The sequence below is a fragment of the Ceratotherium simum genome, chromosome 17, assembly GCF_057802395.1.
Source record: "Ceratotherium simum simum isolate JZ-2026a chromosome 17, ASM5780239v1, whole genome shotgun sequence".
Lineage (NCBI taxonomy): Eukaryota > Metazoa > Chordata > Mammalia > Perissodactyla > Rhinocerotidae > Ceratotherium > Ceratotherium simum.
The window spans coordinates 40,589,420-40,613,729 of record NC_141916.1 but is presented as its reverse complement, the minus strand read 5'-3'; the positions used below and the strand labels follow the sequence as shown (position 1 = coordinate 40,613,729).

Sequence of the window (24,310 nt, the reverse complement as noted above, 5' to 3'; positions counted from 1 at the left end):
ACCACTATGCCATGGGGCCGGACCCTTAAAATGAAAAAGCAAAACTTTTAGGAAAGACAAAGAATGGGATCTGTAGCCATGTCTCTAAGCAATACCAAGATTGGTTAATCTTACTGAGTAAACTTATCTTTAATTTAATATATAAAATTGTTTTTCAGAAGTCTTTTTCATCTGATAATGGTCAGACTAGATAAGTTGTAGGTACCACTGATATAGACAAAATTATAAGGTCTCATTCAAATGTGTATTCTTTTACCATAAGAAGTAATCCATTTGGAGCCCTAAAAGGGGCTGATTAATTGCCTTTTAAGGAGGCCATTTGACTTTACAAACAATAACGCTTGCCCATTTCTAGGAACAGACTAGGTATTGTGAGTGTTCAACTTCTCCCTTGTAAATAAAAAGAAGCCACAGTAGGCAATAATAACTTAAAATTTCTATGCACTTCTATACTATGTGCAAATATTAGGGTAGGATTTTTTTTTAATTAGGACTTCTGGAAAGAATTTGTGTTGGATGGTGTTTCTTCTATAATTCTGCTGTTTCTTTGACAGGGTGTACAGACATTCAATTGACCTATTCACTTTTTGTTCAATAATTTAGAAAAAAATGTTTTTCATGGAGTATATCTAAGGCAAAATAGCTTGATAACTGTATTATATGATTTCAACATTGAAAAAAATTCTGTCCATCTAATCTTCCAGTGAGCTGTTGAAAGACGTATGTATGATGTGTAAGTTCTAAGCCAATGTATTCAGCCTAGAGCTGCAGACTTGTTCTCAGTGTAACGCTGGGTGTTTATTTACAATGATCAAAGAGAGCATGTGTTGAATCAGAAGTCTGATTAATAGTTTTCTTTAACACCTCTAGTCTCAGAATAAACGTACTTCAAGTAGTAAAACACAAATAGAAAAGGCTTTAAAATTTCTCTTTAATGTAATGATCTGTACCACCTCTAACTAGAAATTGGAGAGCTGGGGCCGAATGCTGCTGCTGCTCTGATGCTAAAGCTGTTTCTTGAAACGGAGCAGACAAGAAATGGAGAAAATCTTTCTGAAAGGCTACTTTGCTCCTGTCCTTCTCCACAGCTAAAAGTTGGAGCTTTTTGCCAGGGAGGAAGGGAGAGCAAAGTTGGGGGTGGAAGGGAATGATGAAGAAGGCAGTGGGGGCAGTTGTTTTTCTGTGCCTGCTGACGTCAACGAAATTGCCAGATGGCATTTGAATGCTTTGCAAAAAGACAGGAGCCTTTTATTACAGCTGTCACATGGGGTTTCATTCATTTGCATTCCCAGAAGTGGTCTAAAGCTTTCCCTAACTGTAGGAGTAATGAGGGCTCTGTACCTTCAGAGACCCAGAGGGCCTTTTGTAGGATGTTGTTACCTTAAGTGGCTCTGATAAGGGACACATGCTCAGAGAATGGCATGTTTCACTGTCAGCATCAGAGGGCCATGTACTACTCAGCTTCAATTAGGTCTAAAATGTGATCATTCAAAAAGTCTTCTCTGCAGAAGGTCTTTTGTGGATCCTGAAGCCTTGGAAACATACTCAGTAGCACCTGAAGGGTCTAAAATGGTAGTGATAGACTCAACAACAAAAACACGTTCTGTGAATTGATCCCAGGACTGAAAAATTCCTAATGTACAACAGATCTGTGCATACATACAAAAAGCTTCGCTCTCACCATCTTGCCCCGTGCTGCCTTGTCATTCCCACACCATTTGAAAGGACCAAAAAAAATGGAACTTTTAGGAAATCTGTGGGTCCATACGTAGAAGAAAGAAAGGAGCTTCGAAATGCTGGGAGCGGCTTTCAGAAACTGACCCCAGGGCCACACCTTTGGGCCAGGCTGAGCTGCACTCTTCATACCTCAACCCCTTCCCACTGCCAGAAGTTTTCATGTTTTACTTTATTTTAATGCCTGGAATTTCTCAAACTTTGAATTCACATTCTTTGTGTAATGTACCTATTTCTAGGACAGTTAATTGGAAGAATTGATTTCCACAGCCAATTTGAGAATGAGAAAAAGGATAAAGTACTTATACCAGAGAAAGTTTTTGTCATTGTTGCTGTAATTCATATGACTCATGGTAAATGATTTGACATTTTAAGATTAATCTGAGCTGTGTTATCCAGGTCGCTTTCTTCCTAACTCTTGCATGAGGTCACTGATATGATACACTTCAGAGATCAAAGTTTTGATGGCAATAGGTCTGTGTGTTGTGCTGAAATGAGAAGCATGTAATATACCAAGGAAATTGGAGTCTGGGATTAGAAAGGCTTAAAAATTAACTATATGGATTACTCAGGTTCAGTCTTATGCCTACACTAGCAGTGATAGTAGGGTACTTACAGTGGGACTGATTATCTCACTTCAGTTTAAATCTTGGCTATCTTGTCAGTGGCAACACATAATGTAGATGTTCAGATCGCTGGCTTGAGTGATGGACAAACCTGGGGCAGTTTTCCATGTGCCCCGTTATGCTGCAAATGAAACAGTCTTACCATTCTGTGTTCCAAAGGCATATACAGTCTCGGCCATGGAATATTTTCCAAATATAAACGGTAAGGGTGGAATTGCTGGAGAGCGTGTTCATCTCATTTTAATTTCATTTTCTGTTTCTGCTTCAAGGTTTAGGGAGATTTAGAAGGTGATAGTGAACGTTATGAAAGTTTCAAGCAGCAACTTTCAGCTTCTTCTGATCTGTTTTCTCCTCATCTGCAGGGGAGAGGGGCCCATGCAGGGGCATGATCAGTATCTTGTATACATGAGCAGTTCCAGATCTGAGAGGTGGCGTGAGGTCAGGAGCAAGGAACATAAAACCAACATCAAAGAATAACTCTTAGGAGAAAGGAGGTATCAAGAAACACAATCCAAATGGGCAAGGTGATGAGAATTAGAAAGGGAGAGGGTATAAATTACCGACTCCCACCCTATGCTGTACCAAGGTGTTATGCAGACAGAATTGAGGTTAGAAATGTATTCATGGCTAAATATTTCACACAGGAAATACTTAGGCCTAATCTCAAGAGTATGCAGATCATGCTAGATCTGTTACCCATCGTGCGCATGTTTCCCCAAGAATAAACCTTAGGAAGGCTAGAGTGTTAATAGCAGTGTCCTACTTTGCATGTCCTAGCTCCCGGTCCACTTGGAAAGTACAGAGCACTTGTACCAGATATAAGTGTTGTCATTGTTGATAATTCAATGGTCATTATTTATTATTATTCTAACATGTTAAGGTTTGTCTGAACATTACCGGAATTAAAACAATATGTTCATGAATGTAACTCCAGGTGATAGTCATTTTTTGGCATATTATACTTGTCCCCCCAAAGTCTGAAACAGTAAGCCCATGACTCATTTATTTCCCAGCTGTAATGGTTGTATTAATTTATCTCCCCTGATTGTGAAATAAGTTTTTGATTGCACAATAATACGGTTTATTGCACACATAAAGCTATATATTTTTTTCACTCTGTTTTGAATGTAGTGTCATGACAAAGAATTGAATGATCAATTTTCAAACTACTTTAGAATCAAACCACCATCCATTTTTACTTTAATGACACCATTTTTCAATCAGAAGTAGTTAATACACCGTTTTTTAGGGCCTGGTGTCTCAGTGTTCATGCTGTGATCCAAAACACAATTATATTTTACACGGGAGTAAGCACAGCAGTAACTGCATCCTGACACACAGATCTAACCTTCCTGTGCCTAAGGCAAATGGCCACGATCTGTGCCTTGTTAGAGATGGGCAGCAACAGTGACAGGCTATTCTCAGCTGAGCCTCATGAACCTTAACTGAGGGGCTGGTAGAGAGATTATTTATTTCCTCAGTCTCAAAAACTGTATACTAAGTTCACCCAGAGTATTCAGGTTTCAAAGGACTTAACTTATCTCATGAGAGGCTGATGAGTAAACCAGAATGTCAGTGTACTCATTTTCCCTGAGAAATATCATTGCCAAACAGGTTATAATACTCATGTTGGCTATTCAGTATTTCATTTTCAGAGTAGGAAAGTCTATCTAGGCAAACAAATCAGAAAATAAATAAATGCATTATATCATGACTGACAAACAATAATGTAGAACAAAAGTTTCACAGTAAAATAAAAAATAGAGGCTGGCCTGGTGGCGCAGTGCTTAAGTGTGTGTGCATGCTCCACTTCGGCGGCCGGGGGTTCACAGGTTCGGATCCCGGGCGCGCACTGACACCACTTATCAAGCTATGCTGTGGCGGTGTCCCATATAGAGGAAGATGGGCACAGATGTTAGCCCAAGGCCATTCTTCCTCAGCAAAAAAGAGGAGGTTTGGCATTAGATGTTAGCTCAGGGCTGATCTTCCTCACAAAAAGAAAAAATATAAGGAAAAAGTAAATAAATGCATTAATTAATTTGGTAAATGTTTTTATGCACCTAATGGGTACCATACGCTGTGATAAGCACTGGAGATAAAGAGTTAAACAAAATGCACAATCTAGTGATGAATAAAGATATAGAAACAAATCATTTCAATTTAAGTGCAATGACTGACATATAATTAAGGTGGCATACGAGTACAGATGACGGGAACCTGCCCAGCTTGGGGCAGATTGGGGAGTCAGAAAAAGTGTTTTTGGAAGAATTAAATAGTGATGGAGTAGCAGAAATAAACCAAATGAAGGTGGTGGTGAGAGACGGAGGGCAGGAAAAGTAGCAGATATAACTACATTGGCCAAGATATGTATACTTAAAAAATAGCATGTGGAAAACATTAAAATTAAGTGTTGTTGGTGCAATAGTTGTGAAAAAGGAATGGTAAACTATATAGGAAGTGAAAATGGCAGGACTCCGGGGCCTGCCTCATGGTGTAGTGGTTAAGTTTGGTGCACTGCCCTGGCTCGGCTCGCGGGTTCAGCTCCTGGGCACCGACCTACACCACTCATCGGCCACATTGTAGTGGTGACCCACATACAAAGTAGAGGAAGATTGGCACAGATGTTAGCTCAGGGCAAATCTTCCTCAGGAAAACAAAAAAGTGGCAAGACTCAGTGATTAATGGAATGAAGGAAGTTAAGAAGGGAAGATGAGTGTTTCTAGTGTGAATGATTTGGTGGAAGTTGGAGGCACTGAGGTTCTACTGTCTGATAAGCAGATTTGGAGAGTCAGGTAGTTTGGGGTTTGGATGCTAGGCTTTGTGGAGCTGTGCTGCATGTCTCCAAGGAGTCCAGTACCAGTAAAATGTTCTGGGCAGAGGTGTGGGGGCCAGAGATGGTTTAGGAGTTGTTAGGTGGAAGGAACTGTATGGATCTTATGAAAGTGTGTGAAAAAATTTAGAGAGAGTCTGTTGAATGGGAAGAGCAGTGGTGAGAGGGGGTGAACGTGGGTAAATGACTTTTAAAATGTTGAGGGATGGGGGGGAGGGGAAATTGCAGAAGAGACAGAAAATAAATGTTCACTGATAGGAAAAGAAGGGCATGATATCATGAGAACTGAAGGAAGAGAGAGGTTTTCAGAAAATGTGTCACCAATACTGTAAATTTTGATGAAAAAGTCCGGTAATGGAGGGACTGAAAAATATCCTTTCAATTTGGGAAGTGAAATCCACTGTAATAGCAAGAGCTATGACAGTCTTGGTTCTAGAAGCCCAGCTCAGTGTATTGGGATATGAACGGAAAGTAAGAAAGTGAAGACAAGGAATACTAACTGTTCTTTCAAAAATTTTCATGAGAAGTTGAATGGTAGTCAATAGAAGTGTGGAGGTTGGGGGAAGAAGGTGGGGTATTCTAGCAAAGGAGAGACTGGAGTGTGTCTAAAAAGGTGGGACCCATAGGCTGAAGAGAATACACGAGTATCAGAAGTTTGCTTGGGAAGCGTAATTTCAAAGTAAAGAGACTCAAATGATCTTAATGGTTGCTGGCATCTTGCCTTTAGCTTAATGTGTTCTTCTCAATGTCAGGGCTTTATCTGCCAGCTTCTTTTGAAAACTCAAGTTGACCAGTGAGGAGTATTTGAGTTGCATTGAAACAAGCTCTTCCTTCCAAGCCGCTCTTTTCTAATATTCCCTGTCGTTACTATGCAGCAAAAAATAGTTACCACAATAAATTCTTCGTGACACACATAATTTTCAATATAACATTTTCAGTTTATGCCTAAAATCTCAGCACAGATACCAGGATGTCTCCCAGGCAGAAAGTCTTAGGTGGGTTATATTGTGGAAAGGTGGTGAATCTTATCTATTTAAAGATTTAAGAGACTTTTCTTTTTTAACTTCCCAAATCCAACAGAAGAAAGAATCTTGTCTTCTAAGAGCTTATGGGATGCCTATGTGTTAATTACAGCAGAAAGCTCAAAAGATAATATTTGTTTTGAGGAAGCAGAGGGATTGACTATAGATCGCCAGAATTACCTATCTTTAAAGGTATAAATGAGCAGCCTGCACTAAATAAAAGGAATTTAAACGTTGTATACAATCATATACTGTGTACAGTATCAAACTCCTATTTTAGCAATGAGTCAAAATCTGCTCACTCATTTTTTTCCTTCTATGTCCCAGTATTTTCTAACGACGTAAATGTGCCGTTCCTACAAAGAAAGCCACTTTCTGTCAAGTGTGCACCTATGCTTGAGAAGTAATCATAAAAAGGGGCCCTGAAAATAGTAGTCAAGGACTAATGAAAATCAGCAAGAGCATCCAAAGGAAATTAGTACACGCCGCCTCTGCGTTCTTCAACACTCCTGTTTTGTTCATTGCTCATGGGAATCTGTGTTTGCCAGTTAACGGAGTGTGTTTATTGCAGGCAGGCAGTCGCCTTAAGTAACATGATACTCAGTAGGAGGTGGTGAGGCCTTGAAGGAGGTCTTGTTTGACTGTAAGGAGCAGGGGAAGGCACACTTTTCACACTGATTAGAATGATCAAGATTCTCTGAACTTTTGAGAACCATTTATAAGAAGAGCATATTGTGTTAGAAGGCAGAAGTCATTCATTTAATAATTATATTTTTTGAGTTCTTACAGTATGCTGAGTACTAAGATTATAAAAAATGAATAAAAATCATTCTTGCCCTCAAATTCCCAATCTGGCAAGGAATTTAGTTGCAAACAATTAGCAGTAGCATAATATGATAATAGATGTTGGAACAAAGTATTATGGAGGCTTTGAAGCTGAAGTGATTAATTTGGTGTCAGTTTGGAAATGAAGCTAAAATATTTTTATGTTTTAAAGTTGGATCTTGATCATTAACACCAATATACCAGAGAAATGTAATGCTAGGCAGAAGTGACACCATAAGCAAAGGCATGGGATTGTGGTAGATATTTGGGATAATCCAGGCTAGCTGGGGAGAAGAGACATTAGTAGGGTATATGGAAATGTAACTGGGAAGAGGGGGTAAAGGGTTAGATTCTAAGACACCTAAAGCCATGCCAAGAAATTCAATCTTGTTCTTTGACTTCAGGAAGAAAATAACAGAGCAGCTTATTAATACCTTCAGTTGGGAAAAACCAGAGGAAAAACCGTGCAGCTATCCTCATGTGAAATAATGAGAGAGAAATTAAGGCAAGGATGAAGAGATATTAAAGGAAGAAGTAGTTGACAAAGACTCTTCAGTAGAAATTTCCAGATTCAGTGACCAATTTGATGTTGGAGGTGAGAAAGTGAAAAAGTCAGTTAAAAAAAAAAGTCAAGGTGTCCAGTTTTGGTGAGTGATTTTGTTGTTAGCCAAGATAGGAAATAAAGGAGGAAAAGAAGAGTTCAGAAGATGGTGATGAGTATTCTCTTTTGGAAAGCTGAGTCTGAAATAAACATGGGGTATCTTAGTGGAGCTGTCCAGAGAGCAGATACAAGCCTGAGGTCCAGAGAAATGGTCCGTGTGGGAGCTCCAGATTAGGGAGTATTCATTACAACACAGAGTGAGAGCAGGAGGGAAGGGCATAGGATGAGATGAGAAAAAAACCGTAAAAATGAATGACAGTTAAGGAGGGAGGAAGAGCCAGCAAAGCAGAGAGTTCCTTCTCAGATGGACTGGAGAAAGCCAGGCCGGGGCAGAGCCAAGGCAGGAGAAAGAGGCTGCGTGGTGCTGGACAAAGGAAGACAAAGCCAGGAATGTTGTCACTAGATATTTTAATTAAGATATTGATTGCATTTGATAGAGAATTTTATTTTATCAGGAAGAGACATAAATCAGATTGCCATGAATGGAAGATTAAATACCTTTAATAAGGATGTAAAGTGAGAGGAGAGCTTTCTTTCCGGGGGTTTAATAGATTAATATAAAAGGAATGGATAACACCTTAGGTGGGGTGAAAAAACAATTTTGTTAGCAGGGGAAATGCTAACCGTGTTCTTAGGTTGAGAGAAAGGAGGAGGAGAGGAAAAAGAGAGCAAATAAAAAAAAAAAAGACTTGAAAGAGCAAATATTCTGTCCATGTGAGAAGGATGAGATGAAAAGTACAGAGGTAGGGGCCAGTATTAAAAAGAAGAAAGAATATTTGCTCACTGAAGCCAAGAATTATAAAATCCCGTCTATATTTAGAAATGTGTATAAAGCTAAATTAAGATTTGTAATAAAAGATTGGATAAATTTTGTGTATTTTCCACCAAGAATAACTGGAGAAAAGACAATTCATTTCAACTAATTCGGCACCTTTTGGTTGAGCATGGTTCAAGTTGCTGTGGGAGTGGAAAATAAATATAAAATGATTCTTTCCTTCGAGAAGCTCACAAAATCCACACATACATAGTAGAGTGCTTTTTCACAGGAAGATTTTATGAATGGCATTTTGATTATTACATCATGTTGATGGTCCATGGTATGTGGTAATTTTCAGTTAAGGCACAGATATGGATAGTGTGCTGGGTGCTGGTGTTGGAAATGAGTCACTTGGCTAGAGTGAAACTAGCCATTGCTCTGCTCTCATAGCTGTCCGTGGGCTACCAGGGTCTGCTGAACCTAAGATAATCATATTTTTTATTGTCTCATAACATTCTGAATATAATAAGATTATAACTGAAACCAGTTTAAGTAAAGTGATTAATGCAGACTTGTAGACAGATATAAAGTTTTATTTTCATTACTACCTGCTTGCCTACTAATTACATATACATTTGGAAAATTTTATGCTATATTAGTTATTTCCAACCACAAGTTAAAGAAAATGTTCCTCTGGCTGTAGCACTAAAGAAATGTTATTATCTCTCATAGTAAGGCCAGAGGAGAGAAGGCATCAGGGTTAGTGAATTCATGGCTCAATAATATTGTAATGGACCTAGGTTTTTCTATTCTCTCTACTTTGCTACTGTCTACACTATTGGCTTCATTCTAAAGCTAATTCCACTTGTGATCCAAAGATGGCTGCTGGCAGCAACATTGCTTCCTTCTGGAGGGAGAGGATTTCCTTTCCTAGAAGCTAAGCAAAGTTCCCCTCATGTCTCGTTCCCTCACATTAACTAAAGCCTACCCATCCTTGACCAAATTCCTGGCCTTAGGGGTAGAATCACCGTGATTAGTATAGAGAGTCAATCAATGTCCACTGCACACGGTTTGAAGAGAGTTCAGAATTGGGGCATTTCTCAATGTCTCTGGACGTATTTGCCTTGATGTCAAAATGCTACAGTAGTCCCTAGGGCATCTATCAAGTCTGTAGATTGATCCAGCAGCCACAAGACCTGCTCAATGAGCATCTGAGAAGCCGTTATAATCTTTTGGGCCAGTGTAGAGTGTAGCTGATGATAGAGACACTATAGTAAGTTAAAATTATTTGTTGGAAATATTGAAACCAGCAGGAAGACAGTTTGAGGCTGTTTTTAGTTAGACCTCACTTTATATTAACTTTAATCTTTAATTTGCCGTCAGAACCAGCATGTGAAAGGATCTATTGCTTCTGTTCTATGTTTGTTTTAATAAAGCTTTGCTTATTTGTTTCAATGGGATATTTTAATTAAAGCACTTGTACTATACTTCCATTCTCATCTCCTTATTTTAAGATGAAATGAAACTAAAATGGACAAAATGATAGCCAAATAGGAATTCACCACCAGTTTCTCCCTAGGTCCTTTCTCTTGATCCCCAGAGAAAAAAAAGTAGCCTACATTTTTAATCAGCAGTTTTATTAATCTTATAAGATTATAATCTAAAAAAGTCATTCCTGAAGTTATTTTGTCCTCTTTGCATAGATCTTTGTCTTAAAGAATCTGTTCTGAATCTCTACAAATTGTTGGCTATTTGTATTTCTTCAGTATGCTATTATTGCTATACTAAACGTGAGGAGTAGGGTATCATTTTGAAATGCTTCTCATACAAAACCTTTATGGTCCTACCCAACATCTGCCTATTAAATATCTTGGTGAGCTACTGGGATCTGCTTACCCAAAGATAATCATATTTATTATCTGAATGTCTCATAACATTCTGAATATAATAAGATTATAACTGAAACCAGTTTCTTAAACTGAAGTAATTAACTCAGACTTGTAGACAGATACATTCTAAAATTTTATTTTCATTACCACCTAAAAGGAAAATGAAGACAGATGCTTTCCTATTAGCCGCAGAAGTCTCCACGAGAGCCCACTCATTTTTCCTTCCAGCAGCAAATATTATAAAAGATCTAGTTCAAGTGTGAGAAACAGGGAGAAAGAATAAATGGGATTTTTCTTGATGAAGAAATATTAATGGTGGGGTCTTCCCTGTAACTTAGCTCTGGGAAGAGTCTAATTTGATTTTCAGAAAAGATGTGTAGGAAGGGAGTAGACTAGGAATTCTCAGAGTTTACTAATGACGTTAGTAAGTTCCCCTTGATAATGAGAGCAATAAATTGGCAAAGATTTTTTCATATTATCAAAGGTAAGTGACCATACATCAGAACAGTTACCCAAAATACCGACGGGTAGTTTAGCATTATGATTAACAGTGAAGGACCAGGGCCGGCCCCCTGGCTTAGCGGTTGAGTGCGCGCGCTCTGCTGCTGGCGGCCCGGGTTCGGATCCCAGGCGCGCACCGACGCACCGCTTCTCTGGCCATGCTGAGGCCGTGTCCCACATACAGCAACTAGAAGGACGTGCGGCTATGACATACAACTATCTACTGGGGCTTTGGGGGAAAAAAACTAAATAAATAAAATTATAAAAAAAAAAAAACACAGTGAAGGACCAGACTGCCTGGGTTGGAATCCACCTCTGCCACTTACTGTCTAATGTGGCTTTGGGCAAGTTACTTAACCTTTTGTACACCAGTTGCAAACTTTGAAAGTCATTCCCTTTATACTGTGATTTGTAGAGCTGTGAGTTGCCTTCTGAGAAGTCAAGAAATGATATTACAAACTTTTAATAGTTTATACAGATCTTCTCTGTATGCAAAATTGTTCGCAGAGAAGCTCACCTCATCCCTTAACCAAGCAGACCCTCATGTCCTCTGAGAGGTAAGGGAGCTTCAAGTTCCCTACTCTTTCCAGGGGGGCTAGGAGCTGGAGAGCCCTGAAATCCATGTTTCAAAGCTGAGACTTGGGTGTTGGAGCTATGAGAGTTCTAAGGGCTGAAGATTTTGAAGAAATGCCAAGAAACCAGAAGTTTCTATAGTTGAGTGATGAGTATCTTTGCAACCAATTCCTCTCCCTTCTCACTCTTCTCTTCTCTGGAGAATTGATTTGTTTTTTTAATCCTACTTTGAGGATTGTTTACCTTGTGGAGGGCTACCACCATGTTATATCAAACAGAGAACATTTTTTTAGATGGTTGGTCAGACCCAATATGGATTTTATACACTCACAAGTGAACTATCCACATTTTATTTTGTGAGGGCAGGAACACTTAGATTTCTGAAAGAAGGAATTGAGAGAATATTGTGGAAAGAGTAAAGAAGACTCTTACAGGAATAAATACATTGCATTTTTTTTTCATGTCCCATTATTGAATCAGTTTGCAAGCGCTATTGATTCTCCTTAATGTTACTCTCACTCTTCCCTTCCTGATATTTCACACTGCAAGTGTCCTAGTTTCACTCATTTATTATTGTGGCAGCCTTGGTCAAATCTGTCATCTTCTATGCCACACCTTAATCTTCCTCAAGCCTATGCACTGTTTGATTACATCAATTTCTTTCTCAGACATCTTTCATCACATGATTATCAACTGACAGAATTAGAAAACTTTGTCTTTCATTCATGGGCATCTGAACTCTGATCTCATATTTCCTTTTCAACTTTCCATGCCTAAGAGACTAGTCTACTAATGGAATCCTGCAGCCGTCTTGCTCATGCAAGCACCCACCCCATATTCTGACTTCCTGCTTCTTCAAGCTTTTCTGCTCTGTCCCTCATCTGCTTTGCCCCTGTTCTTCCACCTCACCAAGATCTCCAGTCCGGTTGTCTAAACTTCTTTCTTTCTTTTTTATCTGGCAGACCTCTCCTGTCTTCACTTTGTTGCCTTTTCATGTAAAATTTCATGCCAAGTAACACTGGAAAGTATACAAACATCATATTGGAATCCATGGTCTCTCACCTCAGCTGGACCTGCGGTACTACCTGAGACCCTAGCCAGCTCTTTCTCATTCCTCTTTCGAACATTCTTCATTCTCCTTTTTACCTCTGACCTCAACATTGCCTACATCACTTTCCCAGTAAGGGACTCATGACTAATTTACAGAGTAAATAAAAACCAAGGTATAAGAACTCTACCTTCTCACCTGCAAATCTACAAACTTTCTTCCTTCTCACTGTTATCATGGGGAAGGTATCCACCATTGTGACAGGTTAGTTCTCCCACCCTCTGCTTCCTCTCTTGGACCTTGATCTGTTTATCATCCCCTTGTCTTTACTGCATTTTAAACCCCTCACGCTATTGGGAACCCCCTTCAGCATTTGTGCTTGCTCACTTGCTCGCCAGTGCTGTAGAGCCTCTTTTCGCTCTAGAAACTGACATACCTCTATCTTCCATTTTACAGCTAGTTTTTGTGAAAGAGTTGTCAACATTGTCTCCACTTTCATTGCTCAATTTATTGCATTGTGACTTGCCACCTCAGTACTTCACTGAAATTGTGCTCTCCAATGTTAGTGACCTTGCAGATACTAAACTAATGGAAATTTTTCAGAACTTATTAATCTCTCAAATTCATTGGTCACTGCTGACCACACTTCCCTTCTTGACAAAAGTGTTTCCTTGGCCCATTTGACCCTACACTCTTAGTTTTCAGTTGTCCCTTCTCATTTTTCTTTGCAAATTTCTCTTCTCCCTGGGCTCTTAAAAGTTGGTATTGATTATGGCTGTGCTCTCAGTCCACTTCTCCTTTCTCTTTATATACTTCCATGGCACTGTGTTATTGAAATGAGCATATCAATACCTAAATGTGTATTTCCGGTCCAGATGTCTCTCCTGATACACTACTTGAATCATCCCGTGAGCATTGTGTATTTACTCAAAGGTGAATATCTCAGCATCCACACCAAAACTTATTCTCTCTCCTGTGATCCCTAAAATAGGCTTAGCTACCCATTTGCCCAAGCCATGAGCCTGAAAGTCAGCCTAACTCCTTCCTCCACACATACTGATAACATCACTACCCTACAGGGGTTTCTCATTGCCCTTAGCAGTTCATCAAAGCTCTTGAACTGGCTCATGTTCCTGTCAGGATCTGTTCCCTCAAACCTCTCCAGACACATCCTTTTCTTTTCTTTTTTTTTTAATTTAGATATAATTGACATATAACATTATATTAGTTTCAGGTGTACAACATAATCATTCAATATTTGTGTATATTATGAAATGATCACCACAATAAGCCCAGTTAATATCCATTACCGTGCATAGTTACAAAATTTTTTTTTCTTGTGATGAAAACTTTTAATATCTACTCTCTTAGCAACTTTCAAATATACAATACAGTATTATTAACTGTAGTCACCAGGCTGTACACAGACATGTCCTTTTCAACGTGAAGCACTCTGTATTTCACCTGAATTTTGTTCCCAAAGGCCATTCTTTCTCTATTTCCAGTCCTTTTAAGATTCTCTTTTCCCAGAAAATACTCATCTATATATCCTAATCCTCTGCTTACTCTTTTCACATATGTACCAGATGATAGAAAAATGTGTAGAGCTGCTTTCTTTCGTTAGTACTATTACTTCTTCTTGGCAGTTTCATTATTTCCTGGATAGTAGTTATTCCAGAATCATTTTGTTAAATATAATTTTTATTCATGACTCCAGTATTCCAGTCTAATAATTCTCAGTATTTTTATTTAATTTTAAGATTAGAACATGAAATTGTGCTAGAAGGTTAAATGATTTAGAATGGCTTCCAGAAAATTCAGTTATTTGTTTTATGGAAATATCTGAGACACTGTAATTTGTTTGTCTTTTTATATTTCTTTAAGGCATAGGACTGGAGAGAGGAAATTTACTTATCTTTGGAGGTTTAGAGTATGTCACTTAGGACTTCACTGGTTTCTAATATCACTGAGTGCCTAAAAAGTACCAGATACTAGACTAGGCTCTGGGGTTAAACAGGTGAATGAAAATTAACATTGCCTTTGTCCTTGTAAAACTTGAAGCCTAAAAGAGGAAGACAAACCATCAAATGATCACACACCGAGTTGAGTTGAAAACTAGCACAAGTGCTATGACAGAGAGGTTCTATGGATACGTATGAGAATTGGTCAGAGATGCAAGGTTTCTCTGAAGTTACAGCTTCCAGGGTTTTTCCTTTGTTTTTGTTTTTGGTGCTTCCAGTGTATGAAGGACAGGAATGCCCTAACAGGCGTTCACGTGGAGACCGTTTTGGATATTCCTACAGCAGTCGAGGGAGGATCTCCCCAACCAGCAGCAGTAGAAGCAAATCAGTAGCCTAGATAAGTGCCTGTTGCACATGAGGTAGGAAAGAGTCTAGTGATAACACAACATAGATAAAACGAATGCCCATGAAGGCTCACAGAACCATTGTGTCAGAAGGTGCATTTTGATGGCTTTTTTTAATGAATATTTTAATTACAGTAGAAAATTACATGTAGAAAGAAATTTAAATCAAATTATATATGAAAATGGGTCGTGTTAATAATGTGTATCTTACACAACTGGAGAAAGGTGACAGTTTGTAATTTAGACGAATTATTAATGATGTAATTATAGTTTCACTTTAACAATGATCCTGAGAGATATAACACAATTTTAAATTTTTTATTACTTTCTACCAATAGTCTTATGTCATTTATTGTTTTTTTAGTTTTTTGTTTTTCTGTGAGAACAAGAAACTAAACTCTGCTTATTAATGAGGGAGCAGCACTCATTCAAAAAGATGTTCAGACAATTAGAGTTCTTTAAAAGGCAGAATACTGCCATCTGTTGTTCACTGAAATTGTTTTTAGGCTAAGCAAACAGAAAGCTGAAGTTCAAGTTTAATAGCGATTCTTAAAATTTAAACAAAAGGCCATCAAAAGTCATCAACTTTATGAGTTCATACTTATTTCAGCGATTCTTAATTTTTCCTATAATGTTTACAAACTTGTATTTAGAGAATCTAGTTTCTTCCACTAACAGAATAAAATGCTTTTTATTTACATAGCAATTTATACTTAACCGAGCCTTCCCACCTTCATTTGTGTGAGCAGTCACATGAGCAGTTCATTACCTGAATTCCTCATTGCCTTGCCAGCCACCTTATCTTTTTTAGTTAGAAGAAATAGAAGGACCAGCCTGGAAGTCAAAGGCAGCTAAGGTTATCTTCTCAGAGATATGAGTGCTTACCAGGATAAGTGATTTTATAAGCATGTTTTATTTCCTAAATAATAAAACAGTATTCTGTGATAATTATTATTTTTGAGGATATTGGGTGAATTTGTTAGTGTCTGGAAGGTACTTAGAAAACATAAACAGAGGGACTGTTTCAACAATTTTTGGCTTATTTGTTGATAGATTGTAGGGAAATATATAAGACACAAGGCCCTCTACTACATCCCATTTGGTGACATGGAATGTTCTTTGAACATCGAAAGAGAAGGAAGTTAATTTGGATAACTGCTGGAGTTTGCTGTGTCTCAGATCTCAAACGGGGTCGGCCAACAGAGATGTTGTTGGAAAGCAGTTTGATGAAGGGCCCTATATATTTTCCTCCTACTGTACATATATATTATCTTAAGGAGAAAATCCAAATGTAAACTCATATTCCCTGCCAGAAATTTAAAATAAGCAAACATCTGCTTCCTTAGGATGGCATTTCGCCAAGGTTCAGCCTACAATGAGTTACTGCAAAATTTTCACATGATTTCATTTTTTAAAAATTTCCCAACCAACTTCAAGTCTAAAATTATAAATGGGTCCTATGAAAGTATAAACACATATGCAATTTTGCTGGCTCTGAGGTCAGAACCGGTAATACACCAAAGATCATTTATTGAATCCAGCTCATCTTCTAAGTGAATTTAGTACATTAAAGACCAGGACACTACTTCCTAGCATCACAGACAGCCCCCTAGAGGAATATTTGGAGGGTGTTGGGTGGCAAACTGCTTTAGAGATGTAGGAGGAGACAGCTCCCAAAAACCCATCAGGCATCTTTTCCCAGCATTGAGGACCAAAGTTGGGTAAGAAGAGTCCCCATGACTCTTTCCTTTTATGTGTCATCCCTTACACTGTTTATTCCTCTCTTGTCCCAACTCCCTTTTTACGCTGAGAATGTTCTTCCCATGCTATGTTTGCCTCCCAGGGTGCCTCCCAGGATGACTAAATAGAAAGAAAAAAATACTTCCAACAATGGAGCTAAGATGCCTGCTTTTAGAATTCCTTTCACATACTGTGTTATAAATCGTACCAGTGCAATCAACTATATTAACTGAAACCAGGGCTTTCGTACAATTACTTTCTAAAAGCCTAAAATGAATCTCAGAACTATTATGAGTATATGGGAGTAGGGAGTACGATCTTTATATTTACCTAGAATAAGAAGTAAAAGTATTTAGGTTTTTGTTTTTGAATTTTTTTTGTTGGTAGAGAAATCATATCTCTATGCTGTCTTCATTTATAAAGAAACTACTGGCCCAGTATATGTAGGAGACACACACATGCACAATATGCATCCGTTTGCACAGACAGTCTTTTTAAATACAGTAATAATAGTGGTGGTGATATATAATATTTATCAAACATGTACTGTGAGCCAAGGACTCTACTGAGGCTCTTTATGTGTATGATCTCATTTAAACATCATCAATACTATACAGTGGGTATTATTTTTACCCTCTTTTTAGAGATGAGAAAACAAGAGCTAAAGGGATAAATGAATTTCCCAAAATTTCAGCAGATTTGAAATTTGAACACAGTCTGACTCTAGACCTGTGCTCTTAGAGGTCCCATATACTATCTCATAAAGTAAAAATTTGATATTGATGAATGAATAAAACTTCCTTTTTTATATCCCAGTTCTTTATAACTTTGCTTTCCAACTTCTCATATACACTACCTTCCAAATTATATACATAATGAAAATATGCGCTTGTACCTTTTTGCACCCCATGTGCTAATGCATAAACCAAACTTTACTTTCTGTCCCTTATTCCAGGAATCGTAATGAATAGCTTTGACATACCTATTGTAGTATGTCTTATTTCAAGTGAAAGGAGGTGTTGGGTTTAAAGAAGTATGGAGCCCTCTTAACAGATATGATCAGGACCAGTAGTTGGTCCATTAATTTAAAAAGTTTTTAAAGCAGAGTATCATAAAAATATGACATATTTTCCATACCTTTAGTAATATATTTTAACTTAATATGTATAGATATGCAGGTTTTCACATATCTTTTGATGAAGAGCCAAGAATGTTTCTCTTTGAGTATACGTCCACTCTGTTGATTGGAGTTCCAAGTTGTCTTTCTTACATACACCACACCCATACTTCATTGTATAGGACTGCCAGTTTCAGGGTTTTTTTTTTTTTTTTTACAGTGAATAACTTAGGCACTTGAAAGCATTCTGAGTTGAAAATCCTTCAAGTATGTTATTATTTTCTTTTTGAATCTTGACTGTTGTCTTTCCTCTACTTAATTTAACAGAAATTGATTTTAGGGCCTCACCTTTATCAAGTCTATTTATGAAGTCTTTAAAACTATTCAACTTAGTTTTCAAGGAAATTATTCCATTTTCACTCCCATATCACTGGTTTATAGATATTTTACTAGCATATGTAACTTATAGTGACAAATACAAGTGGCCTAAACAGATTTGCGACCAAACAAAACTTGACACTTGGCAAATGTGCAACTCAACCATTGGGAGAAATATGTGGACATACAGAAAATAGTTTATTCCCCATGAGTGCTCAGTGTATGCTAGGCATTTTACCATAGGAAGGAAACAGCAGCAGTTTCTCAATAATGTTATAAGGTAGAGCTTATAACTTTAGCAATCAGTGAAACAAGGACTTTTCTAAGTTTACGTAAATAATTTTAACATATTTTTTAAAAATTTAAAATGCTTCATGCTGCCGAGAAATGCTTTAAAATCATTTTCTTCTTTCTTTAGTGTTTGTGTGTATATGTATGTTATGTAAAGAAATGCTTTAGACTTATAGAATTGGAAGGCACCTGAGAAAGATCCAACCTAATTTTCTGATTTATGAGAGGAGAGCCTGAGCGCTCCCATGGATACAGTATTGTCTCGAGAAAATCTGTGATTGGTTTTGAAAACCATCATAAAACTTAAAATAGTTTTTAAAAAATGGCTAATTTGAGGCGTATAGCATCTCAACTAGGTTATCTTGATAATTGTCTCAATTCTAGTGCTTTAGTATTTGTAACCTATCTTTGAGTTTCTTGTAGAATTATGAAGAGAGGCTTTTGTGCTGCTTCTAATTGTTTTCCTCCAGTTAGAATTATCTCCAAAGCAAATGACATATCAGATGATTCACTTAGTCAGAAGACTTGAGAATTATGATGTCTCTGCCTCTGGGCAGGGATGTATTTAACCTATTACATTAAGTTATCAATTTAATCTTCGCTTCAAAATGTATGGGAAGAAGAGCTGTAACTTGACTGTATTGGTGCTGCCTCCAAGGAAATTTATCAAGAGTTGGCTGCATTCTCTTCACCCCACCCCCTACACTGGATAATCTCCCTAATCATTTTGAACAGCAAATTGCTGTTGACATCAATTTTCGCAAATTCTTTCTGATTCTTCCTTTGGGCACTTTGTCTTTCTTTAAGTGAAATGATGTTATTTACTTCTTTGTTTTCATTTACCTTGTTCCTGTAATTATTTCCTAAGACTTATTAATTTTTTCTTTAAGAAGTTCTCCATTTCTGAATAATAGTTTGACAGAGACCCGAACACAAAGCTACAGTAAATAATCTGGCATGTTACTTTAAAATGTATAATTTTATTTTATATTCTGTTAGTATTTTGATCACATAGATTTATTTGTTAGAATTTTTTGTAATTTACAACTTATTGTAATTTAAAAACTTAGATGCCCTTCATGGAGTGCACATTTTTTCTGACCCCCACACATATTCAGAGCTTTCCCCTTTATCATGCTAGTAGTGTAATTTCAAAGTTTTAGCACAGTAGTAGTAAGAGTGAAAACAAATTTTCTATAATTGAATTGATTGATACATGCCTAGTCTAGAAGTTAGGTTTAATGTTGATTATAAGTGTATTTGTTATTGTTTCTTTAACTTTTGTTCTATAACTCCAGATTTTTCTGGGCCTTTGGTTTATGATGAGTAAAGTAACTTGGAAACAATCTAGATCATGCTATAGCAAGGCCATTTACATTTGTAAAAGTCTAAAGCCAACATTAAGTAGTACTTCCTGGAGATGATGGAATAGACTAGAAGGACATAAAGGGGGAAAGGAAGGGTTAAACATCTTCCTTGGGTGCCTTGAAAAGAAGTGGATTTACCAAGAGAATCCGTTATTTTTGGTTTGATATATAAAACTTTACTGTTTATCGGAGTTAAATTCTATATTTTCTATTTAAAGGTGGCAATCCAAATTTGGTTATCATTTAAGTAGTTCCTAGGGAATTATACTTGCATTTTCTTAAATGTTAAATATAAATATTTCTATTATAAGGAGAGCTTGCAAAGTAGAAGTTTTTTATTGCTTGGTCACTTTTTTTTAAGGAAAAGATTTGTTTGGTCATATGCGCTGTAAAAAGACTCAACTGTGGTTTTATGCTTAGTATAGTTCATTACTGCACTCAGAGATGATTTCAGGCTGTTAGCTTAAGGCTTTCCTTTCAAGCAGCTTTCATATAAACTTAACCTTTAGTATTTATTGTCACTGTCTAAGATTTCACCAGTTAAATATTTCTGAGTATTATTTGGTATACCTAGAAATCTAATTATATTATTTTTCAAGTTGAATAGGTGTGGAAATACCCTCTGTGTGAGTCACTCCATTGTGTCATCTTTTGTATCATATGATGAAAAAACTACCATCAACCAAAGCTCTTCTCCCCTGAAATTCCTTTACAGTGACTGCCTGGATGTGCCCACATCTTGATATCTTGTCTGTTGTTTATTGAAATAGTGGCCCATCTGTCTTCAGTCTTTCAGCATTTCATGTGTGGTTAGTCTTGGCAAGTTGGTGGCAAACAAATCTGATTGTTGCTTTTAGATTTCATGCCTCATTGAAGCCTTTAGTTATTTGAGTCAAAAAGTGGTGATAACTTCTTATGTGATACAACTTTTGACTGTTATACAATTGTATTTTTGATTCAGAAAACCAGTAAAGGAAAGACCTGACTTAATAATAGTAGGGAGAGTTTTTCCAACAGAAGTGTTTACTTTGGTTTCTTAACCAATTCCAATATGGATAATTTGCTTCTTGTTGGCTTAAATATTACTTTTGTTTTCACTTGAAGACCTTTGCTTGCACAAAAGCTATAGCATTAGTAGCACTGAAATGCATAATGTGCTTATTTTCTAAATTCTCATGTAACACTAACATTGACTTATAAGGATGTTTTCAGTTCTGTTTCTATTTTAAAGTTACTTTAAAATTTTTTAATATTTTTTTCTGAGTATATAAGAAATATATCCATTAGTTTAAAAAAATGTATTATAAAAACATAATATTAGAGAATTATAAAGTAAACTTGTTCTCTCATCAATAATTTACTAAAAATTTAATTCTAATTTTCAATGAACATGTTCTACTCTTTCTTCAGATTTGTAAGTTTTATATACTAAGAACATTTTGAGAAAACCTCTTTAATTATTAATTACTAGAGCATAAACTGTTAATTTCATTGTCAAATCTTAATATTTTTTGTTCTGAAAACAAAGTTTGACTTAAAATTTCAGTTTCTTTTATGGAAACTGCACAGTGACTTGTTAGTTTAAGTTTACTAGAACAACATGGGTAGGAATAATTATTACTGTTTCAAAAGATCACACGGGGTAAGGTTTTCAGAAGCATAATAATTAGAGATGCACTTGAAAATACGTTTCTAAGAGAGAATGTTAACCTAGTTCAGTGGCATTTCCCATGAACATTTTTGAAGTTAACAATGTAGGTACACATGAAATATGCATAATTATATATCCTAAAACTATCAATATTACACTTAAATTTTCATGTTGGTTCATAATAGATATTTGGACTTACAAGCCGAAAAACATGGCACAATGATTAAATAAAGCATTAAATAATTACAGATATATTTAAGAACATCAGATGAAAAAGTTCGGTATTTATTTTGACCTACTAGTTCAGCACTTGAGCCATGGAATCAGAGTATTTTTGTTTGCAGTCTGGTGTTTCCATGTTCCAGCTATCAGATTCTGATTTTGGCAAGTTACTTTTGGCTAATAGAAACGAAGTTATTAAGAGTACCTACTTTGTAGTCTTATGCTGAATAAATATCAGCTGCCACCATCATTGTTATTGCTATTCTTATTATTCTAGTACTAAAAGACATAACATATATGAAGCTTTACAGAATAATTTGCCCATTACTAATAGTTATTTCAGGAGTAGATATCTTCACAGGTGTTGGATGTTTTCATAATTATCGTATTTTTCTGATTAAAAAAATACATATTCACTTTTTCTATGACATATTTTTCCCCCCACTGAACAATATTTTATGAGTATTTTTCCTAGTAATTATTTATAGATCCACCCAAATCTTTTAAACAAGTACATACTACTTTATAATATAGTGATAAGACAACTTTTTTTTTTTTACAATTTCTCTATTGATATGCATTTATGACCACATTCTTTGGTTGTTGTTATGAGAGCACTGCTGTACCCTTTGTGTCCTTATCCTTATATTTTTACATATTTGTAGTTTTTCTTTAGAGTAGATGTCTACATTGTTTTGCTGGATTGCAGTATATACATACATTTAAACTGCAAATTGATTTGTGACAACATGGATGGACATTGAGGGTATTATGCAAAGTGAAATAAGTCAGAGGGAGAAGCTCAAATACCGTATGATCTCACTCATAAGTAGAAGATAAAAACAACAACAAACACATAGAGACGGAGATTGGATTGTGGTTACCAGAGGGTAAGGGGGGAGGGAAGAGGAGGAAAGGGATAATTCAGCACATGTGTATGGTGATGGATTGTAGTTAGTATTTGGGTGGTGAACATGATGTGATCTATGCAGAAAGAGAAGTATAGTGATGTACACCTGAAATTTATACAATGTCATAAACCAATGTTACCACAATGAAAATAAATTAAATAAATAAATAAATAAAATAAAATAAAAATGAGCTGAGAGAAAAATAAATAAATAATAAAATACCCAAATAAAATAAATAAAATGCAAAAAAATTTTTAAAAATACACTACAAATGGATACACTCAGCAAAATTTCCTTCCAAAAATATTGGATTCATTTCAATCACTGCTCATTTCCACAAACCATTACTAATACTTGATGCTATCAGTCTTTTAGTATTTTGCCATTTTGATAAGTAAAAGTTGTTTTTATTATGTTAATTTGCATCTTAAATATTAGGGAGGGAAGCAGCTTTTTATATATTTGATTACAGTTTGAATTGTATATTCAGTCTCTTTATCCAAGTTTGTCTTTTATTGATTTTTTTAGAAACTCTTTTTTTGGATATATTTTATCTTCTCTGTGTGGCAAACATTTTCTCATCGACTGTTTGTTTTTAACCTTTGTTTATGGCATATTTTCTTATGTAGAAGTTTATGTCTTTATTTAGTCAGATCTGTCAGATGTTTCCTTGACAGTTTATGAATTCATATTATTTTTTGACAGTCTTCCTAATTCCAAGATTATAAAATAGTCCCCCAGACTTTCTTTTAATACTGTTATAATTTTGTACATTTAAATTTTTTTATCTCTCTGGAGTCTATTTTTAAGTCTATTGTGAATGATTAAACATTATTTTTTTCCAAATACATAGCCAAACTTCTAATAGCCTCTTATGGAAAAACTCCAGAATTATGATTCCTATTTATATCATTATCATTATTGAACACCTACAATTGCCAGCACAATATTAAGTGCTTTATATACATTATCCCTTTTAATTTTTATAATTACCTTCTGATGTTGGGGCTATTACTATATCCATTTTACAGAGGGAGAAATCACAGCAAGGAGAACTGTGTAACTGGACAAAGATCATGCAGATAGAAAGTGGTAGGGTCAGGGGTCAGGATTTGGGTGTAAATAGCCTAGCTCCAGAACCCGCACCCAGTCACTAACTGCGTTATGCCCTTTAAAGTTATGTGGGTTCCTTGTGGCTCACGCCATGGCAACATGCTAATATGAACAGTTCTCTGCGTGCCGCCATCTTCAAGCTTCCTCTACCCTCTTGGCCTTGACTCTGCCTGTGCTCTCCCTTGCTCTCACGTCTTCCTGCCTGTATTCTCGCCTGACCAGCAGAATGGGGAACATTCCTGTCGTGTTTTTTGTGCTCTTCATTTCTTCAATATAGAGTAACGACGCTGAATCTGATAGGCAGTTCGGCAGAATATGACAGATGTGCCACAGAATTCTAGAACTGAAATTTCTATTCTTACCAAGCACAAGAAGAGGGACAGTGTGTGAATTTGAACACAAATTGAGTTGCTTTTTGTGCTTTTCTCTAATATTAGTTGAATAATTACCACATACCAGGTTCAAATATCACATTAAAATATTACTAAAATTAAAATTTTATAGTATATCAATGTTACTTTTAGAATGAATTCTTAAATAATGTACATTAAAATGTTGAACTCTTCATAAGGAGTGATTGATATGAAGTTTTTTCCAGTTCTCTGAAGTTTCATGCCTTTTAAAAACTAATGTTTATCTTTTTGATATCTTCAAACATGTCGTCCCCTCCACAAGCTCTAGCATTACAA

General features: G+C 36.4%; 2 protein-coding genes across 2 annotated transcripts in view; both read left to right on the top strand.

Annotated features, from left to right (window-relative positions):
• Positions 1-24,310, top strand: part of SLCO1C1 (solute carrier organic anion transporter family member 1C1) — a 510,734-nt gene that overhangs the window by 355,126 nt on the left and 131,298 nt on the right. The window lies entirely within an intron of this gene.
• The window catches only part of PDE3A (phosphodiesterase 3A), a 292,725-nt gene that overhangs the window by 210,047 nt on the left and 58,368 nt on the right, over positions 1-24,310 (top strand). The window lies entirely within an intron of this gene.